The sequence below is a fragment of the Phyllobates terribilis genome, unplaced genomic scaffold (assembly GCF_046119375.1).
Source record: "Phyllobates terribilis strain yellow unplaced genomic scaffold, ASM4611937v1 Scaffold_9__5_contigs__length_417890890, whole genome shotgun sequence".
NCBI classification, from domain to species: domain Eukaryota; kingdom Metazoa; phylum Chordata; class Amphibia; order Anura; family Dendrobatidae; genus Phyllobates; species Phyllobates terribilis.
In genome coordinates, this window is record NW_027362769.1 from 240,450,414 (window position 1) to 240,472,721 (window position 22,308).

The 22,308-nt window shown below is 46.9% G+C and overlaps 1 protein-coding gene across 4 annotated transcripts in view; it reads right to left on the reverse strand.

Annotated features, from left to right (window-relative positions):
- The window catches only part of ABAT (4-aminobutyrate aminotransferase), a 138,402-nt gene extending 116,299 nt beyond the window's left edge, over positions 1 to 22,103 (reverse strand). Inside the window, exon 1 of one of the 4 annotated variants that reach the window (XM_073647771.1) lies at positions 21,922 to 22,103. The gene's annotated coding sequence lies outside the window, so the exon portion shown is untranslated. The remainder of the gene's footprint in view (positions 1 to 21,921) is intronic. The other 3 variants (XM_073647768.1, XM_073647775.1, XM_073647773.1) reach the window with 3 other exon arrangements.
- Between the last annotated feature and the right edge of the window lie 205 nt (positions 22,104 to 22,308).

Below are 22,308 nucleotides of genomic sequence, written 5' to 3' on the forward strand. Positions count from 1 at the left end.
AAAAAGTTAATTTCAGTTCTTCAATACAAAAAGTGAAACTCATATTATATAGACAGAGTGATCTATTTCAAGTGTTTATTTATGTTAATGTTGATGATTATGGCTTACAGCAGGGGTCTCAAACACGCGGCCCGCGGGCCGCATGCGGCCCCTGAGGCTGCTTTATGCGGCCCGCAGGCACAGACCCCTTGACGATCCCGACCTGGTCCAGGAGGAGCCGCCGACAGCAGCGCTGAATTGCCACACACAGACTGTTTCCCAGCACTGCATTTCCAATGCCAGCCGCTGGCCAATCAGAGGCCAGCAGCTGATATCTGCGTGTCGGCGCAGCGAGTATGACGTCATTGCCATATGCAGATGTCAGCTGCTGGTCTCTGATTGGCCGGCGGCTGACATTGAAAATGCTGTGCTGGGAGACAGTCTCTGTGCGGCAATGCAGCGCTGCTGTCGGCGGCTCCTCCTGGACCAGGTCGGGATCGTCAAGGGGTCGGACTCTGTGGTGCCTGCGGGCCACATCTGCAGGAAGGCCGCCGAGGGAACGGAGGACAGGTGAGAATCATCTTTTTTTTTTCTATTTTATGTGTGTGAAGAACAGCACAGGGGGCACAGAGCCACAACATGGGGACCGGGATGGGGCACAGAGCCACAAGAGGGGACCTGGATGGGGCACATAGCCACAAGATGGGGACCTGGATGGGGCACATAGCCACAAGATGGGGACCTGGATGGGGCACATAGCCACAAGATGGGGACCTGGATGGGGCACATAGCCACAAGATGGGGACCTGGATGGGGCACATAGCCACAGGATGGGGACCTGGATGGGGCACATAGCCACAGGATGGGGACCTGGATGGGGCACATAGCCACAGGATGGGGACCTGGATGGGGCACATAGCCACAGGATGGGGACCTGGATGGGGCACATAGCCACAAGATGGGTACCTGGATGGGGCACATAGCCACAGGATGGGGACCTGGATGGGGCACATAGCCACAGGATGGGGACCTGGATGGGGCACATAGCCACAAGAGGAGACCTGGATGGGGCACATAGCCACAGGAGGAGACCTGGATGGGGCACATAGCCACAGGAGGGGACCTGAATGGGGCACAGAGCCACAACATGGGGACCGGGATGGGGCACAGAGCCACAAGAGGGGACCTGGATGGGGCACAGAGCCACAAGATGGGGACCTGGATGGGGCACATAGCCACAGGATGGGGACCTGGATGGGGCACATAGCCACAGGATGGGGACCTGGATGGGGCACATAGCCACAGGATGGGGACCTGGATGGGGCACATAGCCACAGGATAGGGACCTGGATGGGGCACATAGCCACAGGATGGGGACCTGGATGGGGCACATAGCCACAGGATGGGGACCTGGATGGGGCACATAGCCACAGGATGGGGACCTGGATGGGGCACATAGCCACAGGATGGGGACCTGGATGGGGCACATAGCCACAAGATGGGTACCTGGATGGGGCACATAGCCACAAGATGGGTACCTGGATGGGGCACATAGCCACAGGATGGGGACCTGGATGGGGCACATAACCACAAGAGGAGACCTGGATGGGGCACATAGCCACAAGAGGGGACCTGGATGGGGCACATAGCCACAAGAGGGGACCTGGATGGGGCACAGAGCCACAACATGGGGACCGGGATGGGGCACAGAGCCACAAGAGGGGACCTGGATGGGGCACAGAGCCACAAGATGGGGACCTGGATGGGGCACATAGCCACAGGATGGGGACCTGGATGGGGCACATAGCCACAGGATGGGGACCTGGATGGGGCACATAGCCACAGGATGGGGACCTGGATGGGGCACATAGCCACAGGATGGGGACCTGGATGGGGCACATAGCCACAGGATGGGGACCTGGATGGGGCACATAGCCACAGGATGGGGACCTGGATGGGGCACATAGCCACAGGATGGGGACCTGGATGGGGCACATAGCCACAGGATGTGGACCTGGATGGGGCACATAGCCACAGGATGGGGACCTGGATGGGGCACATAGCCACAGGATGGGGACCTGGATGGGGCACATAGCCACAGGATGGGGACCTGGATGGGGCACATAGCCACAGGATGGGGACCTGGATGGGGCACATAGCCACAAGAGGGGACCTGGATGGGGCACATAGCCACAGGATGGGGACCTGGATGGGGCACAGAGCCACAAGATGGGGACCAGAGCCACAACATGGGGACCTGGATGGGGCACATAGCCACAAGATGGGGACCTGGATGGGGCACATAGCCACAAGATGGGGACCTGGATGGGGAACATTGCCACAGGATGGGGACCTGGATGGGGAACATAGCCCCAAGATGGGGACCTGGATGAGGCACATTAGTACAAGATGGGCACCAGGATGGGGAACGTTGCCACAGGATGGGGACCTGGATGGGGCACATAGCCACAGGATGGGGACCTGGATGGGGCACATTAGTACAAGATGGGGACTTGGATGGGGAACATTACTACAAGATGTTTTCCATTATTACTATATGATGCTAATTGTAAGACAATATTACTGTATGTGGCCAATTGGGGGAAATAAAATTGTAAAAAAAATAAAAAAATAAAAGCATGAAAAAATATTGGGCACTAAAAATGCTGTTTTATATGTAAACTAAAGTAAACACAAAAAAGTGCACGTTTATTATCGCCACATCCATAACGACCCAAGCCATAAAAAAATAAACACGGCAAAAATGTTCAAAAGGTGTATACAAAAAAAATGGTATCACTAAAAATGTCACATTGAACAAAGAATGCAGCCCCCCAAATTCAAATTTTTTCCATGTGCGGCCCATATACCCAGCCGAGTTTGAGACCCCTGGCTTACAGCCAATGAAAACACAAAAGTCATTATCTCAGTAAATTAAAATAATTAACAAAAAAACACCTGCAAAGGCTTCCTAAGCATTTAAAAAGGTCCCTTAGTCTGTTTCAGTAGGCTCCACAATCATGGGGAAGACTGCTGACTTGACAGGTGTCCAGAAGGCAGTTATTGACAAACTCAAAAAGGTCCCAGAGTTCCAATTTTCTTTTGGAAATCAAGGTCCCAGAGTCTGGAGGATGATTGGAGAGGCCACAATCCAAGCAGCTTGAGGTCTAGTGTGAAGTTTCCACAATCGGTGATGGTTAGGAGAGCCATGTCATCTGCTGGTGTAGATCCACTGTGTTTTATCAAGACCAAAGTCAGCGCAGCCGTCTACCAGGAAATTTTAGAGCACTTCATGCTTTCCTCTGCCAACAAGCTTTTTGGAGATGGAAATTTCATTCTCCAGAAGGACTTGGCACCTGTTCACACGGCCAAAAGTACCAATACCTGGTTTACAAACAACAGTATCACGGTGCTTGATTGGCCAGCAAACTCGCCTGACCTTAACCCCATAGAGAACTTATAGGATATTGTCAAGAGGAAGATGAGAGACACAAGACCCAACAATGCAGACGAGCTGAAGGCTGCTATCAAAGCAACCTGGGCTTCCATAACACCTCAGCAGTGCCACAGGCTGATCGCCTCCATGCCACGCTGCATTGATGCAGTAATTGACGCAAAAGGAGCCGCGACCAAGTATTGAGTGCATTTACTGAACATACATTTCAGTAGGCCAACATTTCGGATTTTAAAAACATTTTTCAATCTGTTGTTATAAAGTATTCTAATTTACTGAGATAATGACTCTTGTGTTGTCATTGGCTGTAAGCCATAATCATCAACATTAACAGAAATAAACACTTGAAATAGATCACTCTGTTTGTAATGACTCTATATGATATATGAATTTCACTTTTTGTATTGAAGAACTGAAATAAATTAACTTTTTTATGATATTCTAATTTAGTGAGATGCACCTGTATATTGTTTACTGCAACAATTCCAATGGTCCCACCATGATGTGGCTTGAATGGAGGCTGTCAATCATGTACAGGGAGGTGCGATTAGAGGAGCGGTCAAGGGGAACAGACGCCCCACTGGACTTCTCCTGTCTAATAAGCATGTGCCGAGCTGTGGAATAAAAGTAGCTTTTTAAAAGACGCCAACATTAGTAATAAACATAGAAGACCTTATCAGAATAAAAGAGTCAGCATGTATACCGCTACAGCAGCGCTTCAGGACAGGGACATGTCAGTACAGGTTCGCAATAGTGGTCTTTACCTTATGTATATTTTTATTATATTTATAGTCTTACAAGTGGACTCGGACCATGCAGATGTTACTGGGAGTACTGGGGATTGCAGATGAGGGGGCTATATTATGCCCCCCAACTGCAAAGACAACCCATCAGCAAAACACAACTGTGGCCGATGAGGCGACAGCGGGAACCCTTTTGACTAACAGCTTAGACCCTGCAGTCACTATTTATTAGGGCATCTAAGGGGCCAATCTGCCTGGATCGGACATACCTTTTATGCAGGAACGTGCGGCAAGAGCACGGCCGGGTATCGCCGCCATAAATCGCTCTCTCTCTATATACATATCCATCTATCTAGTATAGTCTACCATCTTATTAAAAGTGTGGCTGGAAAGGGACCATGCACTTCACATGTTTAGTCACCAACCTGGTGCCCTCCATTTGCCTCGCGAAGCCCCATTCTCTCAGGCCAGCTTTCCTTTCATCCCACTTCCAAGGTGGCTGAAAATTGGCTTGAGAAGTAAAACAACAAGTCTAAACCACCTCCCCTGCCATTTTTATGACATGGTATAGGAATGGCAGGGACTGACCGATTACTGCACTCCCTCAGCCACTGCGGCGGCCATCTTGGAAGTGGCAGGAAAGGAACCCTGGCCTCAGAGAAAGGCATCAGGAAGCAAACAGGCCACTAGGTTGGTGACTGTACATGTGAAGTGAATAGTTACTTTTCAGTCCCTGAGTGGAGGGTTGCTTTAAAGGGTTATTTTCAACATTTAAAAGATATCATCACCTATCCGGCCGCTGGGATCATACGGATCAAAAGGAACGAGGGGCATCTGCTCTAGTCATTCTCTATGGCACTGCCAGAGACTGCGGTGTATAGCGGGTAGAGCTCGGAGCCATGCGAATCCACAAGTTATCACCTTACCTGTGGGAACCTGAAATGTTGGCATTACTATCGAAGACCTGATTTAGAGAATTCATAAGAAGTGTACATGCTACTGGCAATCAACTGGGCATAAGTTTCTGACCTACAGACATTACTTCATTTGCACTTCTTGCAGGCAAATTCACACATCAGTGTATCATGAAGAGAGTATGGACCACGAATCCCGGACTAACACACGTGGCAGCCAGCAGCACTCGCCCAGGAATCTACTGTGGTAGAATCCACAGACAAGTTTGGTTTCTTTTTAATATGAAGCAAACAAATAGGACAAAATACCTGAAAACTTCAGTGTGCATAACTATTCACACCCCCCCTAAAGTCAGTACTTTGTAGAACCTCCTTTTTGTGGCAATTACAGCTGTAAGTCACTTTGGATAAGTCTCTATGAGCTTTCCACATCTTGCCACTGGCATTTTTGCCCATTCCTCAAGGCAAAACTGCTCCAGCTCCATTAAGTTAGATGGTTTCCTCTGGTGAAAAGCAATCTTCAAATTTGACCACAGATTCTCAATTGGATTAAGGTCTGGGCTTTGACTAGGCCACTGCAAAACATTTACACGTTCCCCCTTAAACTACTTGAGTGTTTCTTTAGCAGTCATTATGCTATGGGTCACTGTTTTGTTGGAAGGTGAACCTCTGTCCCAGTCTAAAATCACTGACAGACTGAAAGAGGTTTTGCTCAGGAACATCCCTGTATTTTGAACCATCCATCTTCTCTGTCCCTGCTGCCGAAAAACCTCCCAACAACATGATGCTGCCATCACCATGTTTCATTGTGGGGATGGTGTTCTTATCGTGATGAGCTGTATTGGTTTGGCACCAGACAGAGTTTACCTTGGGGGCCAAAAAATTAAATTTTGGTCTCATTTGACCACACCACCTTCCTCCATACATTTGGGGAGTCTCCCATATGTCTTTTGGCAAACTCAAAACGAGCCTTACAATTTGTGTGTGTATAAGCAAAGGCTTTTTTCTGCTGAATTTTCCATAAATGCCGCCTGTATGGAGTGGACGGCTTATTGTGGTTGTATGGACAGATTCTCCAGTCTCTGCGTGGGAACTCTGCAGCTCCTTCAGGGTTACCTTTGATCTCGGTGCTGCCTCTCTGATTAATGCCCTCCTTGCCCGGGCTGAGAGTTTTGATGGGCGGCCCTTTCTTAGCAGGTTTGCTGTGGTACCATGTTCTTTCCATTTGATGATAATAGATTTGATGGCGCTTCAGGAGATCATCAGAGATTGGAGTATTTTTTTATAACCTAACCCTGACTTGTACATCTCAACAACTTTGACCCTGGCTTATTTGGAGATCTTCTTGGTCTGCATGGTGTTGTTGGTGGTGCCTCTTGCTAAATGATTTTGAAGCCTCTGTGGCCTTTCAGAAAAGGTAAAGTGTATATACTGACAGGCTGTGTGACACTTAGATTGCACACAGGTGGACTTCCTTTCACTAAGCATGTGACTTGTGAAGGTAATTGGTTGCACCGGAAATTTTTAGGGGCTTCATAGCAAAAGGGGTGAATACATATGCATATGCCAATTTTTTTTATTATTTGATCCCATAAATTCAGTTTATGCCTATATTTTTCTCACTTCACCAACGTAAGACTATTCAGTGCTGATGCATCACACACAAATCGGTTACAAAAATATTTAAACACAGGTTGTAATGTAACAAAATAGGTAAAAAGCCAAGGGTGGGGGGGGGGGGATGTATGTACTTTCGCAAGACACTGTATTAGATATGTTGCGACCCAACCTAGGTGTTTATTAACCCCTTCATGACATGCGCCGTACATGTGGTGCGGGCTCCGGCGTTGAGCCCGCACTTTTCCGGGCACATGTCAGCTGATTCTCACAGCTGACATCTGCCCACAACAGCCGCAGGTGGAATCGCGATCCTCCCGCGGGTGTTAACTAGTTAAATGCCGCTGAGAACACTGTCAATATATACAAATTTGTAATGTTCACATGTCCACCATTTAAACTATGCTCCTATAGACATGACATGAGAACTATAGTATTTAAGACGTAGCATTTATTATTAGAATAGATTAAAATCACATAAAAAAAAAATCACAAAAAAGGGAAGAGGACCACATAGCAGAGAAGATCAGACTGGGGGGTAGATAAATAAATACAATCGATAAAACATCCCAAAGGCACCATTCATGTATTAACCTCTAACAGGCGCTGTTCATGACAATATACTGGCTTTAACGAGGATATCCTCGTTAAAGCCAGTGGCAAAACGCGCGTTGGATCCGATCAGCACTCAGGGGTTAGTAACACTTTATACCATGCATCTTTATTTCACCTTCTCAATATGTTATTATGATAGTAATATCTAATGTGACCTGTTAACTGATGACAATTTTGCCATTATTTGCATCAAACACTTTATATATGCCATAGTTCTCTGTGTTGGAGGTTTATGGAGAAAGGTGGAGAGTGGGGCTGTATGCACTAAGCACTTTACTCTGTGGGGCAGTGGTATATTTTCATGAACAGCGCCTGTTAGAGGTTAATACATGAATGGTGCCTTTGGGATGTTTTATCGTTTGTATTTATTTATCTACCCCCCAGTCTGATCTTCTCTGCTATGTGGCCTTCTTCCCTTTTTTGTGATTTTTTATGTGATTTTAATCTATTCTAATAATAAATGCTACATCTTAAATACTATAGTTCTCATGTCATGTCTATTGGAGCATAGTTAAATGCCGCTGTCAAACTCTGCCCATCGGCGACCCCGTCACGTGATCGCGGGTTACCGATGGGTTGGCATGACAGCCCAGGGTCTGGATGAGACCCCTGTGGTTGTCATAGCCAATCTGCTATGAGTGTCACCCAGTGGTCGGCGTTCATAGCAGATGAGCACTTTTGTTACACATAGTAGGGGCTGAAGACCTGCTATGTCTAACATAGGCGATCAGATGATCGCAGCTTCAAGTCTCCTATGGAAACTATTGAAGCATTTAAAAAGTAAAAAAAAATGTTTTTAAAAAAATATAAAAGTTTAAATCCCCCCCTTTCAACCCATTCAAAATAAAACAATAAAAAAAATTCAAATATACACATATTTGGTATCGCCGCGTTCAGAATCGCCCGATGTATCAATATAAAAAAAAATTAATCATCATCACACTGGACTGGGTTCTGGTCACCTGTCATCATCACCATCACACTGGACTGGGTCCTGGTCACCTGTCATCATCATCATCGTCATCACACTGGACTGGGTCCAGTGCACTGATTGACATCATCCTTGGCTGAGTACTGTACACCCATCATCATCATCACCATCACACCGGACTGGGTTCTGGTCACCTGTCATCATCATCATCACACTGGACTGGTTCTGATCACCTGTCATCATCATCATCATCACACTGGACTGGTTCTGGTCACCAGTCATCATCATCATCATCATCACACTGGAATGGGTTGTGGTCACCTGTCATCATCATCACCATCACACTGGACTGGGTTGTGGTCACCTGTCATCATCATCACCATCACACTGGACTGGGTTGTGGTCACATATCATAATCACACTGTACTGGGTTCTGTACACCATCACCATCATCATCACACTGGACTGGATTCTGGTTACCCATCATCATCATCACACTGGACTGGGTTCTGGTCACCTGTCATCATCATCATCATCACACTGGACTGGTTCTGATCACCTGTCATCATCATCATCACACTGGACTGGTTCTGGTCACCAGTCATCATCATCATCATCACACTGGAATGGGTTGTGGTCACCTGTCATCATCATAACCATCACACTGGACTGGGTTGTGGTCACCTGTCATCATCATCACCATCACAATCACACTGGACTGGGTTGTGGTCACATATCATAATCACACTGTACTGGGTTCTGTACACCATCACCATCATCATCACACTGGACAGGATTCTGGTTACCTATCATCATCATCATCACACTGGATTGGGTTCTGGAAACCCATCATCATCACACTGGACTGGGTTGTGGTCACCTGTCATCATCACCATCACACTGGACTGGGTTGTGGTCACCTGTCATCATCATCATCACACTGGACGGGGTTGTGGTCACCTGTCATCATCATCATCACACTGGACTGGGTTGTGGTCACCTGTCATCATCATCATCACACTGGACTGGGTTGTTGTCACCTGTCATCATCATCATCACACTGGACTGGGTTGTGGTCACCTGTCATCATCATCATCACACTGGACTGGGTTGTTGTCACCTGTCATCATCATCATCACACTGGACTGGGTTGTGGTCACCTGTCATCATCATCATCACACTGGACTGGGTTGTGGTCACCTGTCATCATCATCACACTGGACTGGGTTGTGGTCACCTGTCATCATCATCACCACACTGGATTGGGTTCTGGTCAGCTGTCATCACCATCACACTGGCCAGGGTTCTGGTCACCAATCATCATCACCACACTGGATTGGGTTCTGGTCACCCATCATCATCACACTGGACTGGGTTCTGGTCACCAGTTATCATCACACTGGAATGGGTTCTGTGCACTGATTGACATAATCCTCGGCTGTGTACTGTACACCGGTCATCATCATCACCATCACACCGGACTTGGTTCTAGTCATCATCATCACCACACTGGATTGGGTTCTGGTCAGCTGTCATCACCATCACACTGGCCAGGGATCTGGTCACCAATCATCATCACCACACTGGATTGGGTTCTGGTCACCCATCATCATCATCATCATCACACTGGATTGTGTTCTGGTCATCCATCATCATCAACATTATCATCACACTGGATTGTGTTCTGGTCATCCATCATCATCAACATTATCATCACACTGGATTGGGTTCTGGTCACCCATCATCATCATCATCATCATCATCCCCACAATGGATTGGGTTCTGGTCACACATCCTCATCACACTAGATTGGGTTCTGGTCACCCATCATCATCATCACACTAGATTGGGTTCTGGTCACTCATCATCACACTGGATTGGGTTCTGGTCACTCATCATCACACTGGATTGGGTTCTGGTCACTCATCATCACACTGGATTGGGTTCTGGTCACTCATCATCACACTGGATTGGGTTCTGGTCACTCATCATCACACTGGATTGGGTTCTGGTCACTCATCATCACACTGGATTGGGTTCTGGTCACTCATCATCACACTGGATTGGGTTCTGGTCACTCATCATCACACTGGATTGGGTTCTGGTCACTCATCATCACACTGGATTGGGTTCTGGTCACTCATCATCACACTGGATTGGGTTCTGGTCACTCATCATCACACTGGATTGGGTTCTGGTCACTCATCATCACACTGGATTGGGTTCTGGTCACTCATCATCACCCTGGATTGGGTTCTGGTCACTCATCATCACCCTGGATTGGGTTCTGGTCACTCATCATCACCCTGGATTGGGTTCTGGTCACTCATCATCATCATCATCATCATCCTGGATTGGGTTCTGGTCACCTATCATCATCATCACACTGGATTGGGTTCTGGTCACCTATCATCATCATCACACTGATTTGGGTTCTGGTCACCTATCATCATCATCACACTGGATTGGGTTCTGGTCACTCATCATCATCATCCTGGTTTGGGTTCTGGTCACCTATCATCATCATCACACTGGATTGGGTTCTGGTCACCTATCATCATCATCACACTGATTTGGGTTCTGGTCACCTATCATCATCATCACACTGGATTGGGTTCTGGTCACTCATCATCATCATCCTGGTTTGGGTTCTGGTCACCTATCATCATCATAATACTGGATTGGGTTCTGGTCACCTATCATCATCATCATACTGGATTGGGTTCTGGTCACCTATCATCATCATACTGGATTGGGTTCTGGTCAGCTGTCATCATCATCACACTGGATTGGGTTCTGGTCACCTATCATCATCATCACACTGGATTGGGTTCTGGTCACCTATCATCATCATCACACTGGATTGGGTTCTGGTCACTCATCATCATCATCCTGGTTTGGGTTCTGGTCACCTATCATCATCATCACACTGGATTGGGTTCTGGTCACCTATCATCATCACACTGATTTGGGTTCTGGTCACCTATCATCATCATCACACTGGATTGGGTTCTGGTCACTCATCATCATCATCCTGGTTTGGGTTCTGGTCACCTATCATCATCATCACACTGGATTGGGTTCTGGTCACCTATCATCATCATCACACTGATTTGGGTTCTGGTCACCTATCATCATCATCACACTGGATTGGGTTCTGGTCACTCATCATCATCATCCTGGTTTGGGTTCTGGTCACCTATCATCATCATAATACTGGATTGGGTTCTGGTCACCTATCATCATCATCATACTGGATTGGGTTCTGGTCACCTATCATCATCATCATACTGGATTGGGTTCTGGTCAGCTGTCATCATCATCACACTGGATTGGGTTCTGGTCACCTATCATCATCATCACACTGGATTGGGTTCTGGTCACCTATCATCATCATCACACTGGATTGGGTTCTGGTCACTCATCATCATCATCCTGGTTTGGGTTCTGGTCACCTATCATCATCATCACACTGGATTGGGTTCTGGTCACCTATCATCATCACACTGATTTGGGTTCTGGTCACCTATCATCATCATCACACTGGATTGGGTTCTGGTCACTCATCATCATCATCCTGGTTTGGGTTCTGGTCACCTATCATCATCATAATACTGGATTGGGTTCTGGTCACCTATCATCATCATCATACTGGATTGGGTTCTGGTCACCTATCATCATCATCATACTGGATTGGGTTCTGGTCAGCTGTCATCATCATCACACTGGATTGGGTTCTGGTCACCTATCATCATCATCACACTGGATTGGGTTCTGGTCACCTATCATCATCATCACACTGGATTGGGTTCTGGTCACCTATCATCATCATCACACTGGATTGGGTTCTGGTCACCTATCATCATCATCACACTGGATTGGGTTCTGGTCACCTATCATCATCATCACACTGGATTGGGTTCTGGTCACCTATCATCATCATCACACTGGATTGGGTTCTGGTCACCTATCATCATCATCACACTGGATTGGGTTCTGGTCACCTATCATCATCATCACACTGGATAGGGTTCTGGTCACCTATCATCATCATCACACTGGATAGGGTTCTGGTCACCTATCATCATCATCATCCTGGATAGGGTTCTGGTCACCTATAATCATCATCATCACACTGGATTGGGTTCTGGTCACCTATAATCATCATCATCACACTGGATTGGGTTCTGGTCACCTATCATCATCATCATCACACTGGATTGGGTTCTGGTCACCTATCATCATCATCATCACACTGGATTGGGTTCTGGTCACCTATCATCATCATCATCACACTGGATTGGGTTCTGGTCACCTATCATCATCATCATCACACTGGATTGGGTTCTGGTCACCTATCATCATCATCATCACACTGGATTGGGTTCTGGTCACCTATCATCATCATCATCACACTGGATTGGGTTCTGGTCACCTATCATCATCATCATCACACTGGATTGGGTTCTGGTCACCTATCATCATCATCATCACACTGGATTGGGTTCTGGTCACCTATCATCATCATCACACTGGATTGGGTTCTGGTCACTCATCATCACACTGGATTGGGTTCTGGTCACTCATCATCACACTGGATTGGGTTCTGGTCACTCATCATCACACTGGATTGGGTTCTGGTCACTCATCATCACACTGGATTGGGTTCTGGTCACTCATCATCACACTGGATTGGGTTCTGGTCACTCATCATCACACTGGATTGGGTTCTGGTCACTCATCATCACACTGGATTGGGTTCTGGTCACTCATCATCACACTGGATTGGGTTCTGGTCACTCATCATCACACTGGATTGGGTTCTGGTCACTCATCATCACACTGGATTGGGTTCTGGTCACTCATCATCACACTGGATTGGGTTCTGGTCACTCATCATCACACTGGATTGGGTTCTGGTCACTCATCATCACACTGGATTGGGTTCTGGTCACTCATCATCACACTGGATTGGGTTCTGGTCACTCATCATCACACTGGATTGGGTTCTGGTCACTCATCATCACACTGGATTGGGTTCTGGTCACTCATCACACTGGATTGGGTTCTGGTCACTCATCACACTGGATTGGGTTCTGGTCACTCATCACACTGGATTGGGTTCTGGTCACTCATCATCACACTGGATTGGGTTCTGGTCACTCATCATCACACTGGATTGGGTTCTGGTCACTCATCATCACACTGGATTGGGTTCTGGTCACTCATCATCACACTGGATTGGGTTCTGGTCACTCATCATCACACTGGATTGGGTTCTGGTCACTCATCATCACACTGGATTGGGTTCTGGTCACCTATCATCATCATCACACTGGATTGGGTTCTGGTCACCTATCATCATCATCACACTGGATTGGGTTCTGGTCACCTATCATCATCATCACACTGGATTGGGTTCTGGTCACTCATCATCATCATCATCATCCTGGATTGGGTTCTGGTCACCTATCATCATCATCACACTGGATTGGGTTCTGGTCACCTATCATCATCATCACACTGGATTGGGTTCTGGTCACTCATCATCATCATCATCATCCTGGTTTGGGTTCTGGTCACCTATCATCATCATCACACTGGATTGGGTTCTGGTCACTCATCATCATCATCATCCTGGTTTGGGTTCTGGTCACCTATCATCATCATAATACTGGATTGGGTTCTGGTCACCTATCATCATCATACTGGATTGGGTTCTGGTCACATATCATCATCATCATACTGGATTGGGTTCTGGTCACTCATCATCACACTGGATTGGGTTCTGGTCACCTATCATCATCACACTGGATTGGGTTCTGGTCACCTATCATCATCATCACACTGGATTGGGTTCTGGTCACCTATCATCATCATCACACTGGATTGGGTTCTGGTCACTCATCATCATCACACTGGATTGGGTTCTGGTCACCTATCATCATCATCACACTGGATTGGGTTCTGGTCACCTATCATCATCATCACACTGATTTGGGTTCTGGTCACCTATCATCATCATCACACTGGATTGGGTTCTGGTCACTCATCATCATCATCATCATCATCCTGGTTTGGGTTCTGGTCACCTATCATCATCATAATACTGGATTGGGTTCTGGTCACCTATCATCATCATAATACTGGATTGGGTTCTGGTCACCTATCATCATCATCATACTGGATTGGGTTCTGGTCACCTATCATCATCATCATCATACTGGATTGGGTTCTGGTCAGCTGTCATCATCATCACACTGGATTGGGTTCTGGTCACCTATCATCATCATCACACTGGATTGGGTTCTGGTCACCTATCATCATCATCACACTGGATTGGGTTCTGGTCACCTATCATCATCATCACACTGGATTGGGTTCTAGTCACCTATCATCATCATCACACTGGATTGGGTTCTGGTCACCTATCATAATCATCACACTGGATTGGGTTCAGGTCACCTATCATCATCATCCTGGATAGGGTTCTGGTCACCTATCATCATCATCATACTGGATTGGGTTCTGGTCACCTATCATCATCATCACACTGGATTGGGTTCTGGTCACCTATAATCATCATCATCACACTGGATTGGGTTCTGGTCACCTATCATCATCATCATCACACTGGATTGGGTTCTGGTCACCTATCATCATCATCACACTGGATTGGGTTCTGGTCACCTATCATCATCATCATACTGGATTGGGTTCTGGTCACCTATCATCATCATCATACTGGATTGGGTTCTGGTCACCTATCATCATCACACTGGATTGGGTTCTGGTCACCTATCATCATCACACTGGATTGGGTTCTGGTCACCTATCATCATCACACTGGATTGGGTTCTGGTCACCTATCATCATCATCATCATCATCATCATCTCCTGGATTGGGTTCTGGTCATCTATCATCATCATTATCTCCTGGATTGGGTTCTGGTCACCTATCATCATCATTATCATCATCACACTGGATTGGGTTCTGGTCACCTATCATCATCATCACACTGGATTGGGTTCTGGTCACCTATCATCATCATCACACTGGATTGGGTTCTGGTCACCTATCATCATCATCACACTGGATTGGGTTCTGGTCACCTATCATCATCATCACACTGGATTGGGTTCTGGTCACCTATCATCATCATCATCATCACACTGGATTGGGTTCTGGTCACCTATCATCATCATCATCATCATCATCACACTGGATTGGGTTCTGGTCACCTATCATCATCATCATCACCACCACCACACTGGATTGGGTTCTGGTCACCTATCATCATCACACTGGATTGGGTTCTGGTCACCTATCATCATCATCATCACACTGGATAGGTTTCTGGTCACCTATCATCACCACCACCACCATCTCCTGGATTGGGTTCTGGTCACCTATCATCATCACCATCTCCTGGATTGGGTTCTGATCACCTATCATCATCATCACACTGGATTGGGTTCTGGTCACCCATCATCATCATCACACTGGACTGGGTTCTGTGCACTGATTGACATCATACTCGGCTGTGTACTGTACACCTGTCATTATCATCATCACACTGGATTGGGTTCTGGTCACCTATCATCATCATCATCACACTGGATTGGGTTCTGGTCACCTATCATCATCATCACACTGGATTGGGTTCTGGTCACCTATCATCATCATCATCATCACACTGGATTGGGTTCTGGTCACCTATCATCATCATCACACTGGATTGGGTTCTGGTTACCTATCATCATCATCACACTGGATTGGGTTCTGGTTACCTATCATCATCATCATCACACTGGATTGGGTTCTGGTTACCTATCATCATCACCCTGGATTGGGTTCTGGTCACCTATCATCATCACACTGGATTGGGTTCTGGTCACCTATCATCATCATAATCACACTGGATTGGGTTCTAGTCACCTATCATCATCATCATCATCATCACACTGGATTGGGTTCTGGTCACCTATCATCATCATCATCACACTGGATTGGGTTCTGGTCACCTATCATCATCATCACACTGGATTGGGTTCTGGTCACTCATCATCATCATCCTGGATTGGGTTCTGGTCACCTATCATCATCATCACACTGGATTGGGTTCTGGTCACCTATCATCATCATCACACTGATTTGGGTTCTGGTCACCTATCATCATCATCACACTGGATTGGGTTCTGGTCACTCATCATCATCATCATCATCCTGGTTTGGGTTCTGGTCGCCTATCATCATCATCATCACACTGGATTGGGTTCTGGTCACCTATCATCATCATCACACTGGATTGGGTTCTGGTCACTCATCATCATCATCCTGGATTGGGTTCTGGTCACCTATCATCATCATCACACTGGATTGGGTTCTGGTCACCTATCATCATCATCACACTGATTTGGGTTCTGGTCACCTATCATCATCATCACACTGGATTGGGTTCTGGTCACTCATCATCATCATCATCATCCTGGATTGGGTTCTGGTCACCTATCATCATCATCACACTGGATTGGGTTCTGGTCACCTATCATCATCATCACACTGGATTGGGTTCTGGTCACTCATCATCATCATCATCATCCTGGTTTGGGTTCTGGTCACCTATCATCATCATCATCACACTGGATTGGGTTCTGGTCACTCATCATCATCATCATCATCCTGGTTTGGGTTCTGGTCACCTATCATCATCATAATACTGGATTGGGTTCTGGTCACCTATCATCATCATACTGGATTGGGTTCTGGTCACATATCATCATCATCATACTGGATTGGGTTCTGGTCACTCATCATCACACTGGATTGGGTTCTGGTCACCTATCATCATCATCACACTGGATTGGGTTCTGGTCACCTATCATCATCATCACACTGGATTGGGTTCTGGTCACTCATCATCATCATCCTGGATTGGGTTCTGGTCACCTATCATCATCATCACACTGGATTGGGTTCTGGTCACCTATCATCATCATCACACTGATTTGGGTTCTGGTTACCTATCATCATCATCACACTGGATTGGGTTCTGGTCACTCATCATCATCATCATCATCCTGGTTTGGGTTCTGGTCACCTATCATCATCATAATACTGGATTGGGTTCTGGTCACCTATCATCATCATCATACTGGATTGGGTTCTGGTCACCTATCATCATCATCATACTGGATTGGGTTCTGGTCAGCTGTCATCATCATCATCATCACACTGGATTGGGTTCTGGTCACCTATCATCATCATCACACTGGATTGGGTTCTGGTCACCTATCATCATCATCACACTGGATTGGGTTCTGGTCACCTATCATCATCATCACACTGGATTGGGTTCTAGTCACCTATCATCATCATCACACTGGATTGGGTTCTGGTCACCTATCATAATCATCACACTGGATTGGGTTCAGGTCACCTATCATCATCATCCTGGATAGGGTTCTGGTCACCTATCATCATCATCATACTGGATTGGGTTCTGGTCACCTATCATCATCATCACACTGGATTGGGTTCTGGTCACCTATAATCATCATCATCATCACACTGGATTGGGTTCTGGTCACCTATCATCATCATCATCACACTGGATTGGGTTCTGGTCACCTATCATCATCATCACACTGGATTGGGTTCTGGTCACCTATCATCATCATCATACTGGATTGGGTTCTGGTCACCTATCATCATCATCATACTGGATTGGGTTCTGGTCACCTATCATCATCACACTGGATTGGGTTCTGGTCACCTATCATCATCACACTGGATTGGGTTCTGGTCACCTATCATCATCACACTGGATTGGGTTCTGGTCACCTATCATCATCATCATCATCTCCTGGATTGGGTTCTGGTCATCTATCATCATCATTATCTCCTAGATTGGGTTCTGGTCACCTATCATCATCACCATCTCCTGGATTGGGTTCTGGTCACCTATCATCATCATTATCACCATCACACTGGATTGGGTTCTGGTCACCTATCATCATCATCACACTGGATTGGGTTCTGGTCACCTATCATCATCATCACACTGGATTGGGTTCTGGTCACCTATCATCATCATCACACTGGATTGGGTTCTGGTCACCTATCATCATCATCATCACACTGGATTGGGTTCTGGTCACCTATCATCATCATCATCATCACACTGGATTGGGTTCTGGTCACCTATCATCATCATCATCACCACCACCACACTGGATTGGGTTCTGGTCACCTATCATCATCACACTGGATTGGGTTCTGGTCACCTATCATCATCATCATCATCACACTGGATAGGTTTCTGGTCACCTATCATCACCACCACCATCTCCTGGATTGGGTTCTGGTCACCTATCATCATCACCATCTCCTGGATTGGGTTCTGATCACCTATCATCATCATCACACTGGATTGGGTTCTGTTCACCCATCATCATCATCACACTGGACTGGGTTCTGTGCACTGATTGACATCATACTCGGCTGTGTACTGTACACCTGTCATTATCATCACCACACTGGACTCTGTTCTGTACACCCGTCATCATCATCATCATCATCACACTGGATAGGTTTCTGGTCACCTATCATCATCATCACCATCACCCTGGACTGGGTTCTGGTCAATTGTCATCATCACACTGGATTGGGTTCTGGTCACCCATCATCACCATCACACTTGACTGGGTTCTGGTCACCTATCATCATCATCATCATTATCACACTGGACTGGGTTCTGGTCACCTATCATCATCATTATCACACTGGACTGGGTTCTGGTCACCTATCATCATCATCATTATCACACTGGATTGGGTTCTGGTCACCTATCATAATCATCATCATCACACTGGATTGGGTTCTGGTCACCTATCATCACCATCACGCTGGACTGGGTTCTGGTCACCTATCATCATCATCATCATCATCATTATCACACTGGACTGGATTCTGGTTACCTATCATCATCATTATCACACTGGATTGGGTTCTGGTCACCTATCATCATCATCATCACACTGGATTGGGTTCTGGTCACCTATCATCATCATCATCACACTGGATTGGGTTCTGGTCACCTATCATCATCATCACACTGGATTGGGTTCTGGTCACCTATCATCATCACACTGGATTGGGTTCTGGTCACCTATCATCATCACACTGGATTGGGTTCTGGTCACCTATCATCATCATCATCATCATCATCACACTGGATTGGGTTCTGGTCACCTATCATCATCATAATCACACTGGATTGGGTTCTGGTCACCTATCATCATCATCATCATCACACTGGATTGGGTTCTGGTCACCTATCATCATCATCATCATCACACTGGATTGGGTTCTGGTCACCTATCATCATCATCATCATCACACTGGATTGGGTTCTGGTCACCTATCATCATCATCATCATCACACTGGATTGGGTTCTGGTCACCTATCATCATCATCATCACACTGGATTGGGTTCTGGTCACCTATCATCATCATCATCATCACACTGGATTGGGTTCTGGTCACCTATCATCATCATCATCATCACACTGGATTGGGTTCTGGTCACCTATCATCATCATCATCATCACACTGGATTGGGTTCTGGTCACCTATCATCATCATCACACTGGATTGGGTTCTGGTTACCTATCATCATCATCACACTGGATTGGGTTCTGGTTACCTATCATCATCATCATCACACTGGATTGGGTTCTGGTTACCTATCATCATCACCCTGGATTGGGTTCTGGTCACCTATCATCATCATCATCACACTGGATTGGGTTCTGGTCACCTATCATCATCATAATCACACTGGATTGGGTTCTAGTCACCTATCATCATCATCATCACACTGGATTGGGTTCTGGTCACCTATCATCATCATCATCACACTGGATTGGGTTCTGGTCACCTATCATCATCATCATCATCACACTGGATTGGGTTCTGGTCACCTATCATCATCATCATCATCATCACACTGGATTGGGTTCTGGTCACCTATCATCATCATCATCATCATCACACTGGATTGGGTTCTGGTCACCTATCATCATCATCATCATCACACTGGATTGGGTTCTGGTCACCTATCATCATCATCACACTGGATTGGGTTCTGGTTACCTATCATCATCATCATCACACTGGATTGGGTTCTGGTTACCTATCATCATCATCATCACACTGGATTGGGTTCTGGTTACCTATCATCATCATCATCACACTGGATTGGGTTCTGGTTACCTATCATCATCACCCTGGATTGGGTTCTGGTTACCTATCATCATCACCCTGGATTGGGTTCTGGTTACCTATCATCATCACACTGGATTGGGTTCTGATCACTCATCATCACCACACTGGATTGAGTTCTAGTCACCTATTATCATCATCATCACACTGGACTGGGTTCTGTGCGCTGATTGACATCATCCTCGGCTGTGTACTGTACACCCGTCAACATCATCATCATCATCATCACACTGGATTGGGTTCTGGTCACCTATTATCATCATCATCATCATCATCATCATCATCACCACACTGGATTGGGTTCTGGTCACCTATCATCATCATCACACTGGACTGGGTTCTGTGCACTGATTGACATCATCCTCGGCTGTGTACTGTACACCCGTCAACATCATCATCATCACACTGGATTGGGTTCTGGTCACCTATCATCATCATCATCATCATCACACTGGACTGGGTTCTGGTCACCTATCATCATCATCATCATCATCATCACACTGGATTGGGTTCTGTGCACTGATTGACATCATCCTCGGCTGTGTACTGTACACCCGTCAACATCATCATCATCATCACACTGGATTGGGTTCTGGTCACCTATCATCATCATCATCATCATCACACTGGATTGGGTTCGGTGCACCTATCATCATCATCACACTGGATTGGGTTCTGTGCACTGATTGACATCATCCTCGGCTGTGTACTGTACACCCGTCATCATCATCATCACACTGGATTGGGTTCTGTGCACTGATTGACATCATCCTCGGCTGTGTACTGTACACCCGTCATCATCATCATCATCATCACACTGGACTGGGTTCTGTGCACTGATTGACATCATCCTCGGCTGTGTACTGTACACCCGTCATCATCATCATCATCACACTGGATTGGGTTCGGTGCACCAGTGACCTTTACATTGGATGGGACCTAGGTACTGTGACTTTATCTCTCACTAAGACTGGGTTCTGTACAGTCATCATCACATTTCATAGGGTTCCATACAGTCGTCATCATCATCACGACCACCACACATTGGTTGGGACCTGGGCTCTGTGCCGGTCACCCTTGCTCTGTACATGCTGAGCTGACAGCCTATGCCATTTCTGGGTCCAGACACACAGACGCAATCACACACAGGCCATCGTACACACACCACCATCTGCGGCATTGCTGGGACCAGTAGTGCCCTGCTCCCCCAGCACGCTGTGTCAGGGACACCGCTGCTCTGCACTACACCTCCGCACTACACCTCGGCACGGGCAGGTTGCGCTCTGCTCAGTGTAATCCCGGGAGCCGCAGTCCCTGCTCCCCGTATAACGGGCTGCCCAGTGATGAGGGGAGATCGCCGCCGTCAGCACGGAGCACATACCGGTGCACACAGCCGCCCCTCACCTGTCCGTGCGCTGCGGAGACTCCGACCCTCCGATCTGCAGAGCTGACAGGCGCCACCCGCTCACGGGCAGTTTTATCGCAGGCAGCTCCTGCAGTTCTGCTCGGCGATCACCGCCTGACGTCAGGAGATCACATGACACAGCCGGTCACATGGTCCGGGACTCACGGGGGCTTGTTTTTTGGGGGAACGGAGCGACGTCACTACTGGGATTACTTAGCAGTGAGGGGCTGGGGATGGTACTCTCTGGGAGGGAGAGGATGGGGGTTGTAGTGCTGCTCTGTAAGTGCGAGCACTGCCCATATCTGACCCCTGGGATCATGTGCAGTCCGTGTGATGTCCGATCCTAACACGTCCGTGAAAAAA